At 38.9% G+C, this 25,494-nt stretch overlaps 1 protein-coding gene across 1 annotated transcript in view; it reads right to left on the bottom strand.

Moving 5' to 3' along the window:
* Positions 1-25,494, bottom strand: part of LOC127440757 (protein ENTREP2-like) — a 200,185-nt gene that overhangs the window by 120,921 nt on the left and 53,770 nt on the right. The window lies entirely within an intron of this gene.

Raw genomic sequence — 25,494 nt, 5'->3', positions numbered from 1 at the left:
ACACTTTTCTAGCAGCCCCCAGCACCTGTTCTTCTATCTTTTTCTCCTTCACCCTTCATTACCCAGCAGCACTCTACTCTGAGGCAGTCTCTCTCTCCAATTCTTTCTCTTTCTCTCACATACTCACTTACCCTTTAACCCAGGGGTTAGGGATGGGCGATACCACTTATTTTCTTTTAGATCTGATACCTAGAATTTCAAGTCCAATATCGTCGATAAAGATACCAATACCGATACTTCTATTAAATTGATTTTTTTTTGCAATTTCTTGGGATAAATGGATAATTTAAAATATTATTTTTAGTCATAATTTGTCATTATTATTATTATTATTATTTCTTTTTTTTTCATTTGTGAGCCTAAACACAAAATTATTAGACTTCTGTTTTGTTTACCCTTATATAAATTAACCATGGTTTCACTACAGTAACTATAGTTTAACCATGGTATTTAGTTAAAACTTAGTTACCACACAATTAACCATGGTTACTACAATATTACTGTAGTAAAAAAAAGATATGTTGTTATTTTAACATGAATTTACTCCAGAAGCTGTGGTGTAGTAGTGTCTGAAGAGGTGGGCATACTGTGAAATTATGAAAGATTCAATCACGTCTGAAATGAACGTTCTGATTGGTGGATCAGCTTAGTCGGACTGTCTGTTTTTCCCATGCCATCAGTTGCGCTCCCGCAGCTCCGTGCGCATTTAGAGAGAATCTCTGTACACTTTAAAAAATATATATATACTATATATATACAGTTCACTCAATGGTGCTGCAGCATCGCGTTAGTAGATTGAAAAAGTTCTGGGTCAAAAGACCACTCGTTGTTCTGGCGGCCATCCGTATCATCACTTGTTTCAAGTGGACATACGCAAAATCCTAAGAAAGACAGGTGGGCATACGGTGTATACCTGCATGTGCCCTAGACTACACTACTGTCCAGAAGCCGTTTCTCTGATTTTCTATCATTACCTCTACAAGGCACTGATCCCTCTTGTTTGAACGAGCCTTGTGACGGCGCAAGCGCTTGTCTGCTTGTGTCTCTCAGCATGCATGTTAAGATGAGCGGAAGAAGAAATAGTTCCCATACCGCACAAGTATTTGCTAATATAGCCTAATCCTATTTATTTTACTTTGAAGCTTATGATTATTGTTCATGTTCATGGTAACCAAATAAAAAATGTTAGAATCAATATTTTTGTGTGAGGATCGATATTTTTGATACTATATCAGTATCAGAAGTATCGATACTTTAGGATCGATCCGTCCATCCCTACTGGGGTGTCAAACACGCAACCCATAAAAAGGGATGATTTAAGTGGAAAAAATACTTAAAAACATTCCTGTTGATTTAGCCTATTACATCGATATAATGATCTTTTTTAGCTACAGCAGGGCAGATAAACATTTTAATTTGTGGTGTTGCATGGATATTATAACTTGCATCATTGGTGGAATGTATTTTAATTACGCACAACATTCAGCATCTCCCGTGGCACTAATGACAACATGGACAACAAAGGATAAATATCAGAGGTAATATCTTTCTATTATTTCCAGAATTATTGTTTTTACTAAGTGGGTTTATAATAAGGTACAAACAGTTTCTTTGCATTAATGTTCAATTTTAGACGATTTGCTAAAGCTATCCAGCCCAGATTGCTTTTATATTACCCCAATAGTAATTAAAGCAGCATATAATTTGTCCTGGACTTACAATGTTTGCTGCTCCAATTTTCCCCAACGCTGAATCTCCAGAGTCACAACTAAAGAAATTATATTTTACCCAAGTTTTGATTTTGCAATTAGAATGAGGCCGTGAAAATTTCTCCAAATGACTCGCCAACTCAACGAGTTATAGGTTTGAATCAGTCTGACGAATCCTTCACTGAATGAACTCAATGAAACACAGCAGCTAAATTATGTCTGATTCACTAATTAAACCCCAACTGTTTTGTGTACAAAATTTGTTAAAAACTTAATTCATTACACTTGTTGTTCAAATTATAACATTAAGATAAGATAGACAATTCTTGTAATAAATGGTAATAAATGTTTTTTATAATTTTAATGCATATATACAGTATACTGTATATATCATATATACACATGTATTAACAGTTCGGCCCTCATACAGTTAGACCAATCTGGGCCTCGACCAACAATGAGTCTGACACATCTGCTTTAACCCATCATGTCCTGCAGGCTCTCTCCCTTCTTACACTCTTTCCCATGTTAGGGTGCTGTGCTACAATCACAACGCTGCCTCACACGAAACAGTTTGAGAGAAGATGCAGAGCATTACAACTGGAATGAAACATTAGCAATGAAGCTGATGTTGTCAGCAGTTTAGAATGCAAATCAAGTTATGAATAATGCTACAGAAGTAATTTAAATGCTTAGTGTTTCATACAGTATGTTAAAGGAGATGAACGCTGACTAGTGTGCATGCTGACTTGTTCTAAGACACTGAAATGTGTTTGGTGGCAAAAGGAAGAGAGATCAGTGAGACTGGGGAATCAATCAATCTGAAGATTATAGGATTACTGTGTTTATTGTGTGCAATCACACACAGCTGTGGGATTAGCAATCACAACCACATGGGAAAAGTGAAGAAGAACATAAAACTCTGATCAATATTTAAAACATAAAGATCAAAAACAAAAAAAATCATATTTTTTATATATTGTTTTAATTTTCTTCTAAGACTAAAACGTGATTCTTATGAGCTACAACATGATTTGGTATGCTGGTTGACTTTGGTCTGTACTGGGAGGTACAGATGTGGAAACTGGAGGTTCACTAAGAAAGAATTATGCCCACTGGAAGCAATGTTAACAGTTTGTAACAGGATTCATAAAAGGAATTATGAGATTCAGATGACAGTGCAAACACAGACAAAAATTTGCGCTGAATGTAATTTATTGATGCAGTTTCCCTTGGTTCTGTGTGCTAGCAATCTAGCAATGCTCTTTTCCATCATTTGATCATTATATACTCAATTACTACAGCCATAATACCAGGCTATAACACACTTTTTCATAATTTGATCATCTTTTACTCAATTACTGTGGCCATAATCAATGGAAAGTGTACACAAACATCTCTTTTAATAAAATCTTTCAGCAGCCTATAATAGCACAACATTAATTGCACTGGGCTAACAGCACAGAGTTTTGGGAATAAAGCGCAATCTATAATGTGCCTAATTTATATATAAAGGAGCTGTGTTTGCACTAAAAAGAATGACAATGAATTTAAATATGCGTGCTGCAGCACTGAACCATCGCATGTAGCAGCCAGTCAAGTTGGACTGTTAGTAGTTGGTGGTTAGTAAATAAGACGCAGGGTTTTGCGCTGAAATACTGTGCAGCTGTTTAGTAAATTCACCCCGATGTATCCCAGATATTGTGGGTTGGCTGTAGATGTTTTGTTAGGTAGAGCTGTCTGTTTTTCATTCTACTCTAGCCTCTGGGGGCCAAATTTAATTTAAATGATAATTTGATGTCATTATTAAGACCTTTCTGTAACTCATATACATTTCTGTCAAGTATGATATGAGATTATGTTTTATGAGAGAGAAAGTGTGTGTGTGTGAAACTGTTAAAGATAAAACTGAAAGAGAGGAAAGGTCTGATTGCTGGTCATTTGTATGTTTGGGAGGAGGGGAAAAGCATATGAGATTAACTCATTTCATTGCATAAAGTAAAATGATACAATCTTTAGTTATTGACTATTTTACAAAGGGACAAGCCCTTTGACATTTCCTACCCCTGTTCCTGTAACAATAGAAAATACATCAACACAGGGAAGAAAACTGTGCTTGTCAAGCGGATTCAAGGGGTCTTTAAAGGAATATTCCGTTGTTGTGCAAAATCCCTTGTCAAAATCCTATCCCCCATGGGCTCTACCGTATATAGGCTGCAGGAATTAAAGCCCATTTTAGGTAGCCTACTTTTACCCAGAACTAGTACTTTTTGTCGTTTTCGCACATGAAGAACTACAGTTCCTCATAGTCGTTAAGAGGGACTCTAGACAGACTTTTTAGCTTCTACTAAAGGGTAGGTACTTCTGCCCTATGAAGAGGGACTGTGGGAAGTGCTGCAACCTGTATGATGCACAAAGCAATGAGAAACGCGAGGAGTCGGCAGTTGCCATGAGTACAAATTGTAGCTGCTAGCCTGCTACTCAGAGTATTGCACTAATTTTCCAGTTCCCTAAACAGAAATAACATAAAACCAACAAAGTATCCAAAGAGTATCGCTTGTTTCACATATGTGTGTGTGAGGGGTGAGCAGAGCTTCTACGGATTGGCCCCATTCACTTCCATTGTGCCTCACTGTAACCCAGATTTGTGCTTTTATTAAAGAAAAGGAGGGACGAGTCAAAATACATTTTTGTGGTAATCAGTATTATGCCACAAATGCTGTCAACTGAGCTTAACTTGAACCCGGAATATTCCTTTAAGCACAATCAGTGTAAGAATATGTCTATCTAAGGATTTTGCACATGCTCATCTAAAATGAGTAATGATACCCATGGCCGCCAGAACAACGAGCAGGCCTTGACCCATAACTTTTCAATCTACTGAGGTGATGCCACAGCATAAATAAATGTACAGAGATTAAAAGCGAATGGAGCAGTGGGAGTTGGGAGCGCTGAACTGAAGGTACGAGCAAGATAGACAGTATGACTCAGATCAGTACTCAATTGGAGCCCTCATTTCAGAAGTGATTGGATATTTGTCATCCAATCATATTTTCGGTTTCTTTAAGGGACGGGGCATTTCTAGCATCTACAGTGAAATGCTGATGTGCCCGCAGTGCTCTAGTCATCATAATTTTCATTGTAAATTACAAGAAGCACATTATAAGTACACAGATAAGCACATTAGAGTACACAAATAAAACAAATAACCATTAATTCTCATGGATATGGTATAATATGACATGTTAGCGTGAACATTGCTTCACTCATATAAGATATACAGTGCTTAACAGTTTATTATATATTAGGTTATGTATGTATTGGTTTATTAGATTAAGTATAAAGCATTACCTATTTTACTAGTAATACAAAAGAACAGCTAATCAAACCTATTTGTTTAATTAGATTTAATATCAAGTTAACATACCATAGTTTTAAGTAGTGTACTGTACATCAAGCAACCAAGAAACTGCCTAACCCTGTCTTATTCTTGATGAATGCACAGTATTCCCACTACACTACTGTATATAGTTATATTTTCATTAACATGCATCATTTGTACTATTTAAAAGTATTTAAACTAATTTGTAGAACATGTGCTAAAATGGTATCAATTTAAGAATACTGGCAGTCCCGTGAGTGTCACAGAAGTGTTTCAGTTAAGTGCACATTTAAAAAGAGCTTCTTTCCCTCGCCTTTGCTATGTGTAATTTGAATCAAATGTTTATTTTTGGTTGATTTTGACTGTAAATATTTTAAAAGAGACATTATTCAATTACAAATGGATCTCATCTTTGGACATGGAATGAGTCAAACCAAACTTTTACTCTCAACAGGTAGATCTCAGTGATGAACTTCTTTGCCACTATACTACTCAATCACTGATGAGTGAAATCTGAACATTTATCAGCCAGTGGCTAATCACAGATATTGTTAGTAGCATAGTGCAATATTTGGTCACATTTGCAAGTGATTTACACGCATTGTAGAGGGTTGCTCAAAGATCAATCTTGGGATTTAAGAAACTATAATGAGATTGTTCAAATGAAGATCTTGATATATTAGAAAATGAAAATCAATATTTATACCCAGCCCTACATACATACTCACCGTCATAACACACATACAATCAGCACTTGCTCCCGTTTGAACTCTCCATACAGTGTGGGATCCCACTGACAACTATCCCTTTTCATTTTAAGCTCTGGGTTTGAATTAGAGCTCCTACAGTAAAAGATTTGCTCCATGTGGTAGCATCTAAATTAACTGTTTTTATATATATGATATAAGTCAAAAAATATTATTTAACATCACAATCAACCTGAATACATTAGGTTACACAAACAAAACTAATTTAACAGGTAGAAATACCTCCTTAAGGTAACAGTTACAGGTTACCACCTTTTGCAGTGTAAGACGTTGGTACAACATGCCTGTTAAATGAACATCCCTACCCCTAAAATAAGAGGGAAATGATAGGTTGATAAGAATGGTGTTCAAGTCCCTAACCATAATATCAACCCAAAACCTAATCCTAAAGTCTTATTGTTAATAGGAATGCTGCTCCAGACCAGGACCAAGGATATTAATTAAGGCACATGTGCTACGTGGCTAAATGTAATATGTAAGTCGTTGAACATGCCACCATCTATCCCAAATCGCCTACATCTCTGGAGAGCACATACTGTGCTCTTGGTGGGAAGTCTTGCTGGTGATTTCCTGTCTGTGTGGTCCAGTCTGTGGAGAAATAGTTTTTATGAAAAGAGCCAACTATAGCAAGCAATAATCAAAGAAGGATTTCACCCTCGGCTGCACTCTCAACAGGATTAAGATGCACCACTCACTGACATTAGTCACTAAAGCCTTTTAGCTCAGTCAACAGTGCGAAGACAGGAGAGAGAGCCCTTCAGTCAGTTACCAGGGTACAGCTGCTCAGTGTTATACAGTATATGTATAAGTAGAGATAAACAATTAATCAAAATAAATTAGAAATCGTGATATCGGAGAAATCGTGATATCGGGGCCTGGGTAGTTCAGCGAGTATTGACACAGACTACCACCCCTGGAGTCGTGAGTTCGAATCCAGGTCGTGCTGAATGATTTCAGCCAGGTCTCCTAAGCAACCAAATTGGTTGCTAGGGAGAGTAGAGTCACGTGAGGTAACCTCCTCGTGGTCGCTATAATGTGTGCTTCTAGCTTTCGGTGGGGCGCGTTGTGAGTTGTGCGTGGATGCCACGGAGAATAGCGTGGGCCTCCACACGTGCTACGTCTCCACAGTAACGCCCTCAACAAGCCACATGATAAGATGCGCGGATTGACGGTCTCAGACGTGGAGGCAACTGAGATTTGTCCTCCGCCACCCGGATTGAGGCGTGTCACTACGCCACCACAAGGACTTAGAGCGCAATGGGAATTGGGCATTCCATATCGGAGAGAAAAAAAAAAAAGAAAAAAAAAATTGCGATATCACCTTGTGCGATTATTAAACTGCAAAGGGTTACAATTTAATTAAATAAATAACTACTCTGCTTGTGCTGCTAAAAGTTTAAAGTTTATGGGCTCTGTACTGTTTGTATTGTGTTAATGCATTTTTACAGTGTTTTCAGAGTGATTCTGTGCTACACAAATCAATTTTGTTCTCAGAGTGACAGATGTGCTCCGCATTCGGTTCCGTTTGCTTATGTGCGCTGAGCGCGTCTGTGGCAGGGCAGGGCAAGCGGGGTGGAGCAATAATGCCGCGGAGCGATGCCGAGATGTACACCTGGGGCGAATTATTAACTGTTAGTGATTACGGCAATGGCGGGCGAGGGATAAAGCTGCGACCAGAGCTGTAGTCGAGAGAAAGATACCGGGAGAGAGAGAAACAACGACGCTGTGTATGTGCATCAATGTTTTATGTCTGAGCTTTCTTTAAGAAATGTCGAACGTTGGATGTGCACCCGCTTCCTTCTTACCCAGACAAGCAGAGATCTTTCACACTGGTGCTGAAACCCGGGAAAGGAGGAAGAGCACACTGTCTGGGAGAAGTCGGCGCTGCCATCCGCCAGGGGGCGGAGGAGCTCGTTGTCGTCCGTCAGAAGACGGAGGAGCTGCTGCCGTCCACCAAGGGATGGAGGAGCCATACATAAACAGTGTCTCTATCCCTCCCGGGGTCTCTCTCTCAGCTGCAGCTCTGATAGTGGCTTTATCCCTTGCCCGCCATTGTCTCCTGGCAGATGGCAGTGGGTTCCTCCGGCCTTGGGATGACGGCAGCAACGAGTACTCCCAGGACAGTGTGCTCTTCCTCCTTCCCGGGTTTCGGAACCAGTGTGAAAGATCTAGACTCCTCTGGGCAAGAAGGAAGCGGGAGCTGGGTGCACATCCAACGTTCAACATTTATTAAACAAAGCACAGACATAAAACACTGATGCACACACACAGGGTCGTTGTTTCTCTCTCTCTCCCAGTATTTCTCTCTCGACTGCAGCTCTGGTCATGGCTTTATTCCTTGCCCGCCATTGCCGTAATCACTAACAGCTGGGTGAGATCATTCGCCCCAGGTGTACATCTCGGCCTCGCTCCACGCCATCACCGCTCCACCCCGCCTGCCCCGCCACAGCGTCATGCTTAAAATGCTCCAGATTCACTTTAATTTCAGTTTTGGGTAATTCCAAATATGTCTTGAACGATACAAGTTAATACAGAAATACAAATAATAAACCCAATGGCACTGCGACAGAGAAAAAAAGATGTTAAAATCAGGAGCACATTATACAGTTGTTGTGAATGTGAAGTCAGCTACACACACAAACTCTTCATTCAGATGTCGCCAAAAAAAAAAAAAAAAAAAATGGCTTGACTGTTTAGAACTCATTGGTTTAAAAGGATAGTTCACCCAAAAATGAAAATTCTCTCATCATTTACTCACCATCATGCCATCCCAGATGTATATGACTTACTTTTGCTGAACACAAAGATTTTTAGAAGAATATCTCAGCTCTGTTGGTCCTCACAATGCCAGTGAATGGGTACCAAAGTTTTAAAGCTCCAAAAAGCACAAAAAGTCAGCATAATCATAATCCATGACTCCAACGATTAAATCTTTGTCTTCATAAGCAATATGATGTGTGGGTGAGAAACAGGTCAATATTTAAGTCATTTTTTAATATAAAATTCTTATCCCTGCCCAGTAAGCGGTGATATGCACAAAGAATGCAAATCGCCAAAAATACAAGAAGATGAATGTGAAAGTGAAAGTGAAGATTTATAGTAAAAAAGGACTTAAATATTGATCTTCTTCCACAATAATCATATAACTTTTATGCTCCCTTTATGTGCTTTTGTAGCTTTAAAATTGTGGTACCCATTCACTTGCAATTAATGGACCAACAGAGCTGAAATGTTCTTCTAAAAATCTTTGTTTGTGCTCTGCATGAAGACAGAAAGTCATCTGGGATGGCGTGAGGATGAGTAAATGAAGAAAGAATTTTTTGGGTGAACTATTCCTTTAACTTGACTGCACAGCAATGCCCAGTGAAAGTTAAGATTTTATTACAGAAATATATTACTATTGTATAATAGTGAGGATAATAATAATAATAATCAATCTAATATTATAATACAATTATATAATATTTAAGTTTACTGGGTTTCAAAAAAGATGAGGAAGAATTGCTTGTTTACCATAGAGCAAATGCAATATTTTGCAGTTACAGATGCCATTGTAGAAATGTAAAATTCACAGTCAGAAATTATATTTAATATCTATTTAATCCACGAGTGAAAGTGTCCAATAACAGAATGGTTACTGAGATTAATCGAGTATTTGGCTGGTCATGTGATCCTAACAAGGCAGCCCCCATGACGAGACCCTTTCCATCAGGAGACCCTCTCCCACAGCTTTTATAATGTTACTGATATGACTGGAATCTCCATCTCATGTGAGTGGACATGATTTTATACTTATGTTTCAAAATTAATATTTATTTCTTAAGGAGTAAAACATGTTTTAATGAGGGAAAAACAAAATCACTGAGTGCATCTTTAAAGGGACAGTTCACCCAAAAATTTTAATCTCATCATTTACTCACTCTGATGTCATTCCAAATGTATACAAATTTCTTTCTTCTGTGAAACACAAGAGGAGAATTTTTAAAGAATGTTGATGCTGCTCTCGTTTTCCATACAATGAAAGTAAATGTAATTGTGCACCAAGTCCCTGTGTGCACACAACATGTCCCGAGAGTGAGCTAGGATTAGCCAATCGTCGAGATAGTTGAGAATGCGAATGCCCACTTCCCTTAACGGGGCAAGGGCTGCCTCTGCGACCTTCGTGAAGACTCGAGGGGACAAGGCCAGGCCGAAAGGGAGGACCTTGTACTGATACACCTGACCCTCGAATGCAAACCGCAGGAAGGGTCTGTGTTGAGGTAAAATCGAGATGTGAAAGTACGCGTCCTTCAGGTCTACCGCCGCGAACCAACCGGACGCTCACCAGAATGCGTTTTTGCGTCAGCATCTTGAACGGGAGTCTGTGTAAAGCCCGGTTCAGTACTCGCAGGTCCAAGATTGGCCGCAACCCACCACCTTTTTTTGGTACAATGAAGTAGGGGCTGTAATACCCCTTCTTCATCTCGGCCAGAGGGACAGGTTCTATCACACCATTCAGAAGGAGGGTAGCGATCTCCGCGCACAAGGTAGCAGCATTTTCGTCCTTCACCAAGGTGAAGTGGATACTGCTGAACCTGGGCGGATGCCTGGCGAACTGAATTGCGTTGCCGAGTCGGACGGTCCGGACCAGCCATCTTCTTTACAAGATTGTAAAGCGCAAGCCACGTCATCGGACGTACCGGCAGGTGGGGCCTCACGGCGGGGCGGAGCTCGAGGTGCCACACCATGTCGTGGCCGTGCTGAGTCTAGGGACATCGAAGCACTTACCTGGCTCCGTGTTACTACTTGCCACAGCTGGGCACGCAGGGGCGAGGAGACCGCCGCTGGAGCGCCAATCCTGCAAGGAAAAACCCGTGGACGGTGGTCGTGATGACACACACTGGGTATGTGACCCACGGAAGGAGGAGACCGCTCTTTTGCTGAACTGTTGGGTACTGCAGCCACTTGGACATGCGGCGAAATCAAATAAAAAAGGCAATAAAAGATTCTCCACCCGGCCCTCCACCGGGGGATGGAGTGGTCTTACTACCAGCTCCAATGCAGTGGGTTTCGTCGACCCTGGGTCGCCCGTCTCAGGGCGCTTTGACGACCTCCGTGGGTTCTTAGCGGCCGGTGCAGTGGTATCCTGTAAAGACGCGTCTTTAAAAAGACGTTCCGCGTGTGCCGCTCTTTTAGAGAAATATACTCTTTCAGAAAAATATACTCTCTTTTTTCTGCCGAAGCGCCCAGGGGCGTTCTCTGCAGTGCACCAGTGCAGAGGAGGGAGAAGCTGCTGAAATGCACTGTCAGATCCAGCAGAGGTGAATGAACAGTCGTGAGAATTCAGCTCAATGAGCATGACCGTTCGGCTCCGAAGAGAAAATCTGAATGAGTGGTTGCATACCGGCTCCTTTTATACCCGTATGTCCGGGGGAGTGGCATGCAAATACAACTCGCCAATTTTCATTGGCCTTTTATCAAAGACCAGAGGTGTTTCGGGCTCCCAAGAGTGACCCCTAGTGTCACTACTTCGACACAACGTCGAGTGAGTGAGAGATAGGGAACACAAAACTTATGTGACCCATTTGAATTCTACAGAGAACATTCTAGTATAAAGCGCTATATGGAGGAAGTCAAACCTCTCACACTGCTAGACAGCACATACATCATAAACAGCACTGACGAGATAAAGAGAAGCCAAATAAATCGTCAGTTTTTAAAATACACATCATACTAAAATATACAGTATATATATTTTTAATGCAGTAACACTAACTGGTAACTTATATTAAATCTATTAGGGCGAATCTATAAGACTTTAATTTATTACAACTGTGAAAGTTGTAGTAAAAGGTTTCTAAATGTGTTTAGGCTATTAGCTGTTTCATAACAAATACTAGTTTTTTTTTGTTTTTGATTTTTAGAAAAGACTTTCAACATTAACCTAACCACAGTAATATGAGGCCACCCATGGTCTTCCAAAATGGCCTTGTCATTAAAAATGCCACTGTTAAACAATGGTAGAACAATGGTAAACTTTCATATGCAAGTACAGTTTGAAGGGGTTGAAACATCCATGAATTATGGACAAGTTTTTGACAAATGTTCCTCCTGTTCTATCCTACTCCTGTTCTAACTGACATTTGCCTTTGGATATTTTATAGGTTGCTTAAACCATTAGGCCTGTGTCCTGCTAAACTCACTTCATTCTTGTTTAAATAAAATGTGCAAACAAATGCATGTAGTTACAGTCTCCAGTTACCTTTATCACTTTTTGCGAGGTGGGGGATTTTGGCTAGTGAAAATGCTGAGTAGCTAGTGACCTTGGAAAACTACTAGCCACAGTGGCCGGTGAGCCAAAAAGTTAATTTCAAACTCTGTATATATACAGTATATGCCCCCACATTTTGAACTTTTGGGCATTTGTGTGACAGCAGTAGGAATTGTGTCAAACATAATACATAAATAATAACAAACAGTAAATACACAACATTCACAAACACTGGGGGGTTTGTGTAACAAAACCATTCAGAGGCTGAACATCCAGCACCAAAAAAGAGGGGGAGACAGTAGGCCAAATATTATCAAATCAAAATGTGAAAACACACGAACATGCGCCACAATTTGTCAAATCATTTCTACTCTCCAGCCTGCCTTGTACACAGTTGCTTTGACAGCTGCTCTTTGCAACTATTGTTCCGACTGTAGTAACGACATCAGCAGGCTTCTTTCGGTGGCAGTAGACTGACCAAGTAAGTGAGAAGGCTAAACCGGGCTCATGTGCCACTGAATTGATGACAATGCTGCATGTCTGGAGTCCAAGATTTATCGTTTTAATTCATGTGATAAGCACATATGTTCTAATCCAGATTTCACTGAGGTGTCCTGAAATCACCATATAGAGTGTGAACTTCAGCAGCCTCAATAAAGCTGATGTGTTTAATACTTTGGTAAATTTTGTCTCGTATCCCGAGACGACTTTTAAGTAAGCCATTTGTAGGCTGATTTTACCTATCGGTTAAATTTGTATTCAAATTAATTATATGTTATGCCGAATAATTAATGGAATCAATTGCAAATAATCACATTTATCGGTGTTTTTCAATATATTCAAATTCAATATATTACAATCAAAATGATGATACATTATTTTGTTGAGTCACTTTTTGCTGGTTTTCAACATCTCTAGTAGCCATAAACAGCAAATTTTTGGATGCTGTGTCAAGTTAAATGTAGTCGAGACCTCTGCATTCAGTTGTGCATTGTCCAGTTGTCTTTGAGCAGCTGTTGGTTTGCCTACACAGCTGGAGCTGCACTGACTGCCCCCTGCTTACTGTGACTTGCAAAAAACATGGTGTTATTTTAAGCTTGAATTGCTTGATGAAAACAAAGCCAGGGGGCATTTTAATAGTGTTAATTGTTTAACATGTTGTTTCTTTATGTAATTATCACAATGAATTAACACATTAAATTGACTGCCTTACTAAAAATGTAACACTGTGCCCTTGTGGCGCTATCAAAACATTCCTGTTTTTTTGAGCGACCCATCCTTTCTGGCACAGCAACAATGGCTTGACCAATGATGAGAGTTTGTAATGGGACAACCTGTTTGTACAATAAATAGAAGATGGGCGGTGTTTTCTGAAATCTGTTTTTTAGAACAGTGATTATTTTTGCAATTCGATTTGTTGACGTCAGTAAGGTTGGGAACTGAGAACCGGTTCTTGTACAGAACCGGTTCCATTCTTAAAAAAATACTGAAATCATATGATCTTCGTGACTTTCAGTTCCATTAATGGTTCTCCTGCATGCTATTTTTCGCTGATGTGACTGCAACACTGTCCTCAAATACTCTGACAGTGTTTCCAGCAGTGCATCTCTGCAGCAGTGCTGCCCTCTACTTACACTACAGCGTAAAAACAAACAGTTCTACCGGTGCATTTAATTTCCAATCGAACGAGTCTCGAGCCGGCTCATTTTACAGCACGAAACATATGTGCTTCCTGTACAGTTCGATTCCCGAAATAATTATTCAAAGGAGCCAGTTCTTTTGAATCAACAGCGCAAAACATATGGTGCTTCCGGAATAGTCTGATCCCAAAAGAACCATTCTAATGAGCTGCTTCTTTTGAATTTACAGTGCGAAACATTCAGGGCTTCCAGTATACAAGTAATCTTATACTGATGTGCAAGTTATGAATGTCCAACTCTAAATTAAATAAGAACTGTTGAAGTCTCACAAGCCTGAAGTACAACATTAGGCTACAAAACACAGTCTAAACTGTCTCTAATTAAAGATACACAAGTCTTGCTGTAATAAGTGGAATTTTATAAAATAATAAATGAATTAATGAAATATGCCATCACATTTCATGTTGATTTAGATTTCTTTATTTAAAATACAGTTAGGATCTATTATTGGATTGTATTTATGTCTCTAAAAAGTCTGCAACACACCTTTTACAAGAACTGTATTAAATGTATTTCTGATTTATTATATCTGCTCTGTAGAAATCTGAAATGATCTCATTATTTGGTAACAGACAGCAGAGTGTAGTAAATGCAATAAGAATTGCATTTCTCATTTCTAAATAATTTAAAAAAAAATAAAAAATAAAAAAAGTACTAAAAGAATTACTGGAACCGTTAAGGAACCGGAATCGTTAAGAGGAATCGGAAACGGAATCGTAAAATTCCTTACGATTCCCAACCCTAGACATCAGTGGCATAAGAAATTACACACTTCAGCTTTAAGTAGAAAGAGAAGCTATCATCAAATAGTACTGTATGTTCTATTAGATATAAATAGATTGAATTTTCCCCTTGCATGCCTGCAAATGACTTCAAGGCTTATATTTCACAACCATAACATCCGGCACACACATACTAATGAAGGTGTGTGGCTTATCGTCTTGATTTACATACATATTTATGAAGGTGCATGCATACTTATGTGTAAAGTGTAAAGCTTATAATTTGCAGTCAAATATATATAATTATAAAGGTGTATGGCTCTCCATCTTTATTCTATAGTGTTGAGTTTAATTCAGTAAGTAAAGTATTTGTATACAGTCCACGAACCCAATACTGATTATCAAGGCTCATGAGTGACTGAAGGACGGTCCTGGAATGAGGACACGGCACACTTACACATCACTCCCTAAGAGGGAGGCAAAGAGAAATAGAGAGAGAGAGAGGGAGAGAGAGAAATAGAGAGAGAGAGAAATGGGGGGGGGAGAGAGAGAGAGAGAGAGAGGGACGGATCGGAACCATGGTTCTGTTGCCGTGGAAACCCCTTTCTGGACACTTTCCAGGCTTTGTAATGATTTCCCATTTACCCCTCAGAGAGAAAGAGAGCAAAGTGTCTCCTTCAATATCAACATGCAACACATACTACACTCAGCAAACAGGAACACATATACAGTATAATCATACACCAGAAGACCCATGTCACTCTAACAGTTAAAAAAAACCCCTGTCTTCATTCACAATTGTCACGGCAAAATTTCTATATATTAATTTTGAAACATGCCAGATGTGTAGTATATTGATTCTGCTCATACCACTCTAGCAGAACTGAACAACAGACACTCCCAAATGGTTTTCAGAAGCTGCACTCTCTGATCAGGTCCTGTTGTATCCCTTTAAAGCGATGACCTGCACCTTTTTTGCCAATTCACTTCCTTCTAATAAGATTACGGATCTCCCATCACTGTCCTTGTCATTGCTGTAATCACATTAGTGGGGCACTCATATTAGGTAGAATACATCTCTCAGGAATGGTTAACGCTACAATACACCTGTCCTAAAAATGCACCTTCATGCAAGGTTCAAGCAGAAATTTGCTTGAGGATTATCCTCGGGTGGTTGCCTTCAGGAAGAAAATATTTGTGGTACACATACACTGGCGGCCAAAAGTTTGGAATAATGTACAGTTTCGGAAGGAAATTGGTACTTTAATTCACCAAAGTGGCATTCAACTGATCACAAAGAATAGTCAGGACATTACTGATGTAAAAAACAGCACCATCACTATTTGAAAAATCATTTTAGATCAAATGTAGACAGGCCCCATTTCCAGCAGCCATCACTTCAACACCTTATCCTTGAGTAATCATGCTAAATGGCTAATTAGGTACTAGAAATTCACTTGCCATTATATCAAACACAGCTGAAAGCTATTCGGTTCGTTAAATGAAGCTTAACATTGTCTTTGTGTTTGTTTTTGAGTTGCCACAGTATGCAATAGACTAGCAGGTCTTAAGGTCAATATTAGGTCAAAAATGGCAAAAAAGAAACCGCTTTCCTTAGAAACTCACCAGTCAGTCATTGTTTTGAGGAATGAAGCCTATACAATGCTTGAAATATGCCAAAAAACTGAAGATTTCATACAAAGGTGTACACTACAGTCTTCAAAGACAAAGGACAACTGGCTCTAACAAGGACAGAAAGAGATGTGGAAGGCCCAGATGTACAACTAAACAAGAGGATAAGTACATCAGAGTCTCTAGTTTGAGACATAGATGCCTCACATGTCCTCAGCTGACAGCTACATTGAATTCTTCCTGCTCAACACCAGTTTCATGTACAACAGTAAAGAGAAGACTCAGAGGTGCAGGCCTTATGGGAAGAATTGCAAAGAAAAAGCCACCTAAGGAAAGGTTAGAGTGGGCAAAGAAACACAGACATTGAACAACAGATAATTGGAAAAGAGTCTTATGGATCTTAACCCCATTGAGCTTTTGTGGGATCATCTAGACTGTAAGGTGTGTGAGAAGTGCCCGACAGACAGCCACATCTATGGCAAGTGCTACAGGAATCGTGGGGTAAAATGTCACCTGAGTATCTGGACAAACTGACAACTAGAATGCCAAGGATCTGCAAAGCTGTTATTGCTGCATGTGGAGGATTTTTTGATGAGAACTCTTTGAAGTAGTTTAAGTAGTTCTGAAATTTTTCACGTTATTAATGTCCTGACTATACATTGTGATCAGTTGAATGCCACTTTGGTGAATTAAAGTACCAATTTCTTTCCATAAGAGAAAAATCTGTACATTATTCCAAACTTTTGGCTGCCAGTGCAAGCAGAAGTGTAATGGTCCATATTTTCCTGAAGTTCATGTTTTGGAATATCCATAGCTTTGCTGATGGAGATGGTCAACCCATCTGCCCAAAGGCTGTCAAATACAGAAACCTCTCTATATTTCTCTAATGCATATCAAAATTCTATCCAACTCCTCTTCTGGGTCTGCTTTTATACATTTATCCCTCCTTTACTAATTTCAATATTATAAGAGTAGATGTTTTTTGACAAAAGCACAGTAGTGATGTTGCACAGCAGTGGTTTTTATCCCTAAATATGTTGTAGTATTGATCTCCAGAATGCTAGCCTACCAATCCAGACGCGAGCGGTTGTGTGTATACATATCCAACTTTGGGCTGAACACATCAGAGAAAACTGAGTGTTCTTCCTTAATTAAAATGAACAATCCAGGGATTAAAAGTGTGTCAGTGTAAATCCACTCTCGAAGACTGAATGGAAAGCTGGGAGCCAAGAAATTCATTTGACTCTTTTAAAGGCAATGCTTCACCAGCTCACAACTTGCTGTTCAATTTAGAAATGGCATTCTGAAGTCATAATCACATCTCCCAAATAAATAAAGATGTAAAGCGTGTATCGTAAATTTGTTAAATTAACACAGTTCTGACCTTGTTCAACACAGTAGAACACTGCATGAATGAAGTGAGTCATGACTCAATCATGATCCAGTGTGTAGGTTGTGTGTTCACGTACAGGAATGACAAATCTGAAGGAATGACAATGAAGGAAAGGGGAATAATGTGTGTGTATATGTGTGTATGAGAAAGAGAGAGAGAGAGAGAACTTGTGTTTACAATGTGACCTCTCCATCACGTTGGCTCTGGCTCCTCTTCGGGCTCTCGAGACACAGATGAGTGCTCTTCTTATATTAGACACTGCCATTCTCAAACAGCTCTAAACCAGCACTTACGCAGCTACTTACACAATGGAGCTCACTAGAAGAAGGTCAAAGCCACTGTGATTGGCTAAAGAATTTGTAGCTCATTCTAAATGCAATACACACAGACACATGGTTGCTTTGCTTTCCTTTCACTGTCACCAAGCATCATTCACTGTTTCCTCAACCTCATTTTCTCTCATGCTCCCCCATTCCACAAATCATTATTCCCTCTCTTACATCTCACACTTTCCTCTCATCTGAGCTTAGAACAAACAGCTCATCCTCATCGCCATGGAAACAGTGGAACAACAGCAGGTTCCCTAGTGTTACTGGGGGGTTGGGCATCTTGTCTCAATCAATCTTTTCCCTCCTCTTTCCCTCTTCTCCCTGTCTCATGCCGGTATTCACATTCATACTCTCTGCACACAGATCTTCTCTAAGGACCCAGCCAGTATGCACACATGGTGCTGGATTCAGGCCATTCTGATAGCTACGATAACAATAACCACACAAACAGTCAGGGCCGTGGGAAGATGATTTAAGTTGGGGGTGCTATAGTGGGAGGTAGGGCTGGGCGATATGTAAAAAATATTTTATCGATAACCGCCTTAAAAAATATTGTGAAATACGATTATATCGTCAACCCCCCTGCCAAGGGTCAGTGAATATTTTTGCTTTATTGATTTTGTTTTAAATAATACATAAATCTATTTAAACACAAAAAACATAAACAAAAGACATTTCTAAATTCAAATTGCAATGTAAACTTAATTAAAAAAGCATTTAAAATAACAAAGTGATCAAAAAATCTTATTTAACCACTTCCCCAAATCCAAACATTTACCATCTCCAACGCAAGCAAACAGATGAAAGATTACTATTAGCCTACAGATTAAGAATTAAAGACAATTACAAATGTAAAGGTAATAATAATCATAATAAAAAGCCTAATAAATTCCCTTATGTTCCCAAAAAATGCTGCCAAATGTGTGTTCTTATCGAATTTGTGTTTGTATTGCATTTTGGTAATACAGTTAAAGCTGCCTAAAGAAAATAAAATAGAACTCAATTTTAGGTTCAAGGTGAACGTGTCTTGTATTATTTTATAATTTAATCACTTTCGTCTTTGTTTCTTTAATCCAAAAATATATATTACTGAATCTTTCGTTCACATTGCATGTTAACTGTGAACTAGTCCGTGGAAATAAAGCGAACTAAACTCACAGCACCTCCTAAGATGATCGGAGATCATTTGCAGCATTCTCATAGATGACAGTATTCTTGCAAACAGTTTTCAGACAGATGAAACAGAGAAAAAAGAGTGAAAACTCCTTACATATTGCCTGTTTCACGAGACAGAGGGTGCTTCTCATTTCCTAAATTGTGCATCCTCGTTTCCTCGTTCCTCCGCTCTTGAGCCCGTGACCTGGAAACCGATCGAAGTCCGCCATCATTAAAGACGTACCAATTCTCTACATGCACCACGAGGAGGCAGGGATCGAGGACAGAGGAAGTTTATCGAGGACGCTCGAGCGAGGAAACACCGGAGCATCATATGCCGAAGACTTTTTGGTCGAAGCATCTGACGCACGTATAAATTCTTCTCTCCCTGACACAACAGTTTTAATTCATGTTTCACCTTTGCAGATTAAATAAACCATAATTGACACATACTGCAACAGTGCATCTTGAATTGTTTGGATATATTATGAAAATATTAATAAATAAAGTTTCAGTAACAGAAAGCCAAGCACACCGAGTTATTGCAGCTGCACAAAAACGCTCTCTGAAGTGACCTGTGAGTGATCAAGGACATTTAATTTTACAAACACGTCTTGCTTCGATTCCTCTGTCCTCGTTTCCTTTCCTTCCATCCTTTCCTAAGAGGGTGGAGTTAGGAAGGGAGGAAAGGTAGCAAGGAAAGGAAACGAGGACGCACAATTTCAGAAATGAGAAGCATCCAGGCTCGTGCTGCACGCCTACATGCGTGTGTTCCACGAGACAAGCTTGCGCTGCACACCACTGAACAAACAGCGAATCAGGCACGAGCATTAATGGCTTTTCTTTTGTCTGTTCTTAAAAATATAATAAAGTGTGTTTCGTCTAGCACGTGTTTTTGTGACTAACATAATTTTTTCTCATGTGTAACTCTGAGACGTCTTACAGGTTGCCTGCCTGTTGTGGGTAGTAGGGTTGCCCGATATACCGGTACTAACTAAATAAATTTGCGATACCAAAAATTAAAAATGGTATGATTTCATCTTGTTGTTAATTTTGGTACTATATTAAAGTATGCTGCCATTAGCTAAATGTAATGTAATGTGAGAGTTTTGAGATGAAATCAAAGACCATTTGAAAATATTAATAAAAAAGCCTCTATATGGCAAAGTGTGATCATTAAAAAGCAGAAGGATGTCATTTAATGAAATAATCTAGTCATATGCACTGTGCCACAGTATGAATAAGAGGTGCCTCTCTGCCCTGTCATCTCCTTCACACACACACAGGCACACGAACACACACACACACACACACACAAATGCAACACACACTACTAATGCTTGATTTTCATGCAGTGTGTCCAATAGTATCCATCTGCAGAGCCACAGATCAGTGTGAGTGTATAAACGGCTGTGAACTCTATAATGAACACTTTCTCTGTTGCAGCTCGGAGATTTCAGCTTGCAAGTCGCAGGAAGCTTGATATAACGAACCCTTCACAAACAGGAAGAACTTCAATGATCTTTCAAAATAAAAGTCCCGCTGAAACGAGAGCTCTTCAACTGATTACGTGAAATTGAAAATATTACGACAGAAAAATATTACTACTGTATAAAAGTGTAATATTCAGTGCAGTCACAATTAATACTCATAGTAACAATAATATAATATTAAATGGTTATATTATTAGTATTATTATCTGTAAGCAATATCACATAAGCAAATGTACTGAATATCAGCATGTTGTGATTCAGCCATGGTAGCCTTTTGCCTCAGGTAATCAGATTGTTTTCATTTAATGTTTTCAGTAATACTGTAAAGCTCTGTTGTGCATCTTTTTTTCTTTTTTCCCAATATATATATATATATATATATATATATATATATATATATATATATATATATATATATATATATATATATATATACACATACTGGCAGCCAAACGTTTGGAATACTGCATGGTTTTGCTATTATGGAAAGAAATTGGTACTTTTATTCAACAAAGTGGCATTCAACTGATCACAATCCATAGTCAGGACATTAATAACGTGAAAAATTACTATTACAATTTGAAAAAAATTTCAGAACTTCTTAAACTACTTCAAAGAGTTCTCATAAAAAAATCCTCCATGTGCAGCAATGACAGCTTTTCAGATCCTTGGCATTCTAGCTGTCAGTTTGTCCAGATACTCAGGTGATATTTCATCCCACGCTTCCTGTAGCACTTGCCATAGATGTGGCTGTCTTGTCGGGCACTTCTCACACACCTTGCAGTCTAGCTGATCCCACAAAAGCTCAATGGGTTTAAGATCCTGAACACTCTTTTCCAATTATCTGTTGTCCAATGTCTGTTTCTTTGCCCACTCTAACCTTTTCTTTTTGTTTTTTCTGTTTCAAAAGTGGCTTTTTCTTTGCAATTCTTCCCATAAGGCTTGCACCCCTGAGTCTTCTCTTTTTTCTCTGTTGTACATGAAACTGGTGTTGAGCGGGAAGAATTCAATGAAGCTGTCAGCTGAGGACATGTGAGGCATTTATTTCTCAAACAAGGGACTCTAATGTACTTATCCTCTTGTTTAGTTTTACAACTCACCTTCCACATCTCTTTCTGTCCTTGTTAGAGCCAGCTGTCCTTTGTTTTGAAGATTGTAGTGTACACCTTTGTATTAAATACAAAAACTTCAGTTTTTTGGCAGTTTCAAGCATTGTATAGCCTTCATTCCTCAAAACAATTATTGACTGATGAGTTTCTAGAGAAAGCTGTTTTTTGTTTTGTTTTTTGCCATTTTTGACCTAATATTGACCTTAAGACATGCCAGTCTATTGCATAATGAGGCAACTCAAAAACAAACACAAAGACAATATTAAGCTTCATTTAACGAACCAAATAGCTTTCAGCAGTGTTTGATATAATGGCAAGTGGTTTTCTAGTACCAAATTAGCAATTTAGCATGATTACTCAAGGATAAGGTGTTGGAGTGATGGCTGCTGGAAATGGGGCCTGTCTAGATTTGTTCAAAAATTTAATTTTTTCAAATAGTGATGGTGCTGTTTTTTACATCAGTAATGTCCTGACTATACTTTGTGATCAGTTGAATTTCCTTCCGAAACAGCAAAATCTGTACATTATTCCAAACTTTTGGCCGCCTGTGTGTGTGTGTGTGTGTATATATATATATATATATATATATATATATATATATATATCTTTTAATATTAGGGGTGTAACGGTACATGTATTGCGTCACAGGCGATCCACTCCAATACTGAAGGGGGCGCTCGTGGAAATACAACGCTGTTTGCTAACTGCCACAACAGGAAAAAGAGCAGAAGAGGAAGGGACCATCTACGCACCAACCCAAAACAAGAATGGCTTCTCCTAATGCACAAATTTTATTTTTCATTATTCTATTTATTTTGTACTTTTGTAACACAAGATATGCTTTTCAGTTTTGTAGCTGATTGTGACCAAATACCTTTTGTTTTTTATCAACCCTACAAAAAATTATAGCCTATGCAAGAGTACATTCTGTTTACTGCTTAGTGCTTAATACACTAAAGGAGGCTGTACTGTACCAACTACCTCAGGGGGGACTAAATGCCACTAGGTGGAACAAACTGTAATTTGCACTACTGTCTGTTCAAAATAAATTAAAAGAATCCTAGCATTTGGTATTGTTGCTTTTTCCTTTTGTACCGAACTCGTATCGAACCGTGACCCCAAAACAGAGGTACGTAACGAACCGTGACTTCTGTGTACTGTTACACCCCTAATATATATATATATATATATATATATATATATATATATATATATATATATATATATATATATATATATACATACATACATACATACATACATACATACATAGGTACCAGCGCTGGTATCGTACCGAAGCCACAATTTTGGTATTGGAGCAACCCTAGCGGGTAGATGAGGAAAATTATCCATGCATGAAATACATTTGGACAAGGAGCTTGCGAACTGGATTCAGCCTAATCGCATTTGACGGGTGGTGTGGCGGGTGCTAGTTTCACAATTTGGGCACTGTTACTATATTTGTCGACATCCCAGATCCACGGTTTTGCCATTTCCCAATATTGTCGATCATCGTCTGTCAACTAAGTGTCGCAATTGGCATCGGGATCTTTGAAAGATATTGTCGATATCTGAAAACATCGTCCTATCGCCCAGCCCTTGTGGGAGGTGTATATTTGCATGTACATGGGTTAAGTTGTTTTTTTGTATTTTTTTCACAAAAATGAAAATTCTCTCATCATTCACTCACCCTCATGCATCCCAGATTTATATGCCTTTCTTTCTTCTCCGGAAAACAAATGAATTTTAGAAGAATATCTCAGCTCTGTTGGTCCTCAAAATGCAAGTGAATGGTGACCAGAATTCAGATGGTCAAAAAGGACATAAAGACAGCATAAAAGTAATCCATAAGACTCCAGTGGTTAAACCCATATCTTCTGAAGAGATATGATAGGTGTGGGTGAGAAACAGATAAATATTTAAGTCCTTTTTCATCTTTGCAACATAAGGGTGCTTTCACACTTGGTTCAATTGCTTGGGCTGAACCCGAGATTGTTTCCTCTCCCCTCCCCCTTCCCCCCACTGGTCTATGCTCACATCATATTATTTGGCTCCGAACTGCTGTCCGATTAGGTCATCAACCCGAGTACAACCGGCAGTGGTTTACCACTGTAACTAGGTAACAACTCAAGAAGACAAGTGTTATTAAAGTATTCTCTCTGGATTTACCACCAAAACTTTACATGCACAGAACGATACTTGTGTTTGTCTGCCACAGATGCATTGAATGTGCAATGATGTGAGGAACGTTAGCATTTGCCTGCCGCGAGTCCGCGGAGATGTGAAGAATGTGAACTGCTCTTTGAAAGGGATTTATTTGGAGACAAGCAAGTATGAGAAATGCATTATGCCATAATAATTGCATTTGGGAGCCTGCAAAGACGCAAATTATATGTCATCAATAGCAGTTCACTTCTGTAATTTGGTATAATTGCTTTCATTTCAGCAGCGAACCGTACCAAAGTTCACATGAATCGTACCCCAGATCACCTTTTTAAGAGAACTCGGGTGGGGTACACACCCAAAACAGCTTTCACTCATCCAAACGAACCAAACATTAACATTATTTGAACCCGGACACCCATCGTCCTGGATACTGAGAGTTTGTTTATTAAGTGCTGCTGCTTCACACCGAATATGTTTATTTATCTTTTGTTTTGTTACTGATAGTCTATGTTTTTCTCCGTCACATACTACACACATCCCTATTATGAACATTGTTGTAAATGTACTTTTATATTTGAGAATGCGCAGTGGTCAGATCATCTGTTAAGCAAATGAGAAGATTTTCTGCCTGTCAATCATTATGTAGTTTTAACAGGGCAGCGCATATACTCGCATAAGTGCAGATACGGTGTCCTTCTCCCGCGAAATGCTCATGGTCGGATGGCAAAATGCTCAGGGATACCCTCCCCACTCCATCTGCTTGAACAAAATGGTCTCTGGTGTGTTAGCGTGTAAATCTTTGAAGTGCAGGTTTTGGAATGAGGGGGCGTGGCTAATTCAATGGCTAGTCAGATGGAAGTTCCAAAACGGCATTTTGATGAGATTCACCCCCATAACCCCATTTAAGTTCAATTGGATTTTAATATATTTAATTCTAAACACCTCAAATAAAGGGAGGAAGGGGTAATTATAATATAACATTTTTCACAATAGCAAAAGAATGTCTGTGTTCATGCCATGTACATGCACACACACGCACGCACTCGCACACACACACACATGTTGGTGCAGCTATCATTATGAGGACTCTCCATAGACATAATGATTTTTATACTGTACAAACTATAGATTCTGTCCCCTAACCCTAACCCTAACCCTAAACCTAACCCTCACAAAAAACTTTCTGCATTTTTACATTTTCAATAAAACATTGTTTAGTATGTTTTTTAAGCGATTTGAATTATGGGGACACTAGAAATGTCCTCATAAACCACATTTATAGCATAATATCCTTGTAATTACCAGTTTGTAACCTAAACAAATGTCCTCGTAAACCACCCAAACCCACCCACACACACATACACACACACACAAACACACACACACACACACAAACACAAACACACACTGTGGTGGGAATAGATAGCACTGTCTTAACTTTAATAGGCATTTATTGCCCAGCTTTCTGCATTGTTACAGACCAGCAGAAATTGAGAGCATTACATAAACAAAGCCAGTCTTTACTCCCCCTGTCTCTAACTATTACAGCATAACAGTCAAAACAGTGGCATGCTGTAGACTACAGTGGCATCAAGAGAGAAAAAGACCTTTTCATCAGAGCAGTGGATTACATTTAAAATATTATCTTAGAAATGTGGACCATGGTACTGATGATGATGGAGAGGGT

This window comes from Myxocyprinus asiaticus, chromosome 1, assembly GCF_019703515.2.
Source record: "Myxocyprinus asiaticus isolate MX2 ecotype Aquarium Trade chromosome 1, UBuf_Myxa_2, whole genome shotgun sequence".
NCBI classification, from domain to species: Eukaryota; Metazoa; Chordata; class Actinopteri; order Cypriniformes; family Catostomidae; genus Myxocyprinus; species Myxocyprinus asiaticus.
The sequence above is the reverse complement of the archived record's forward strand: the minus strand, read 5'-3'. Positions and strand labels throughout refer to the sequence as shown.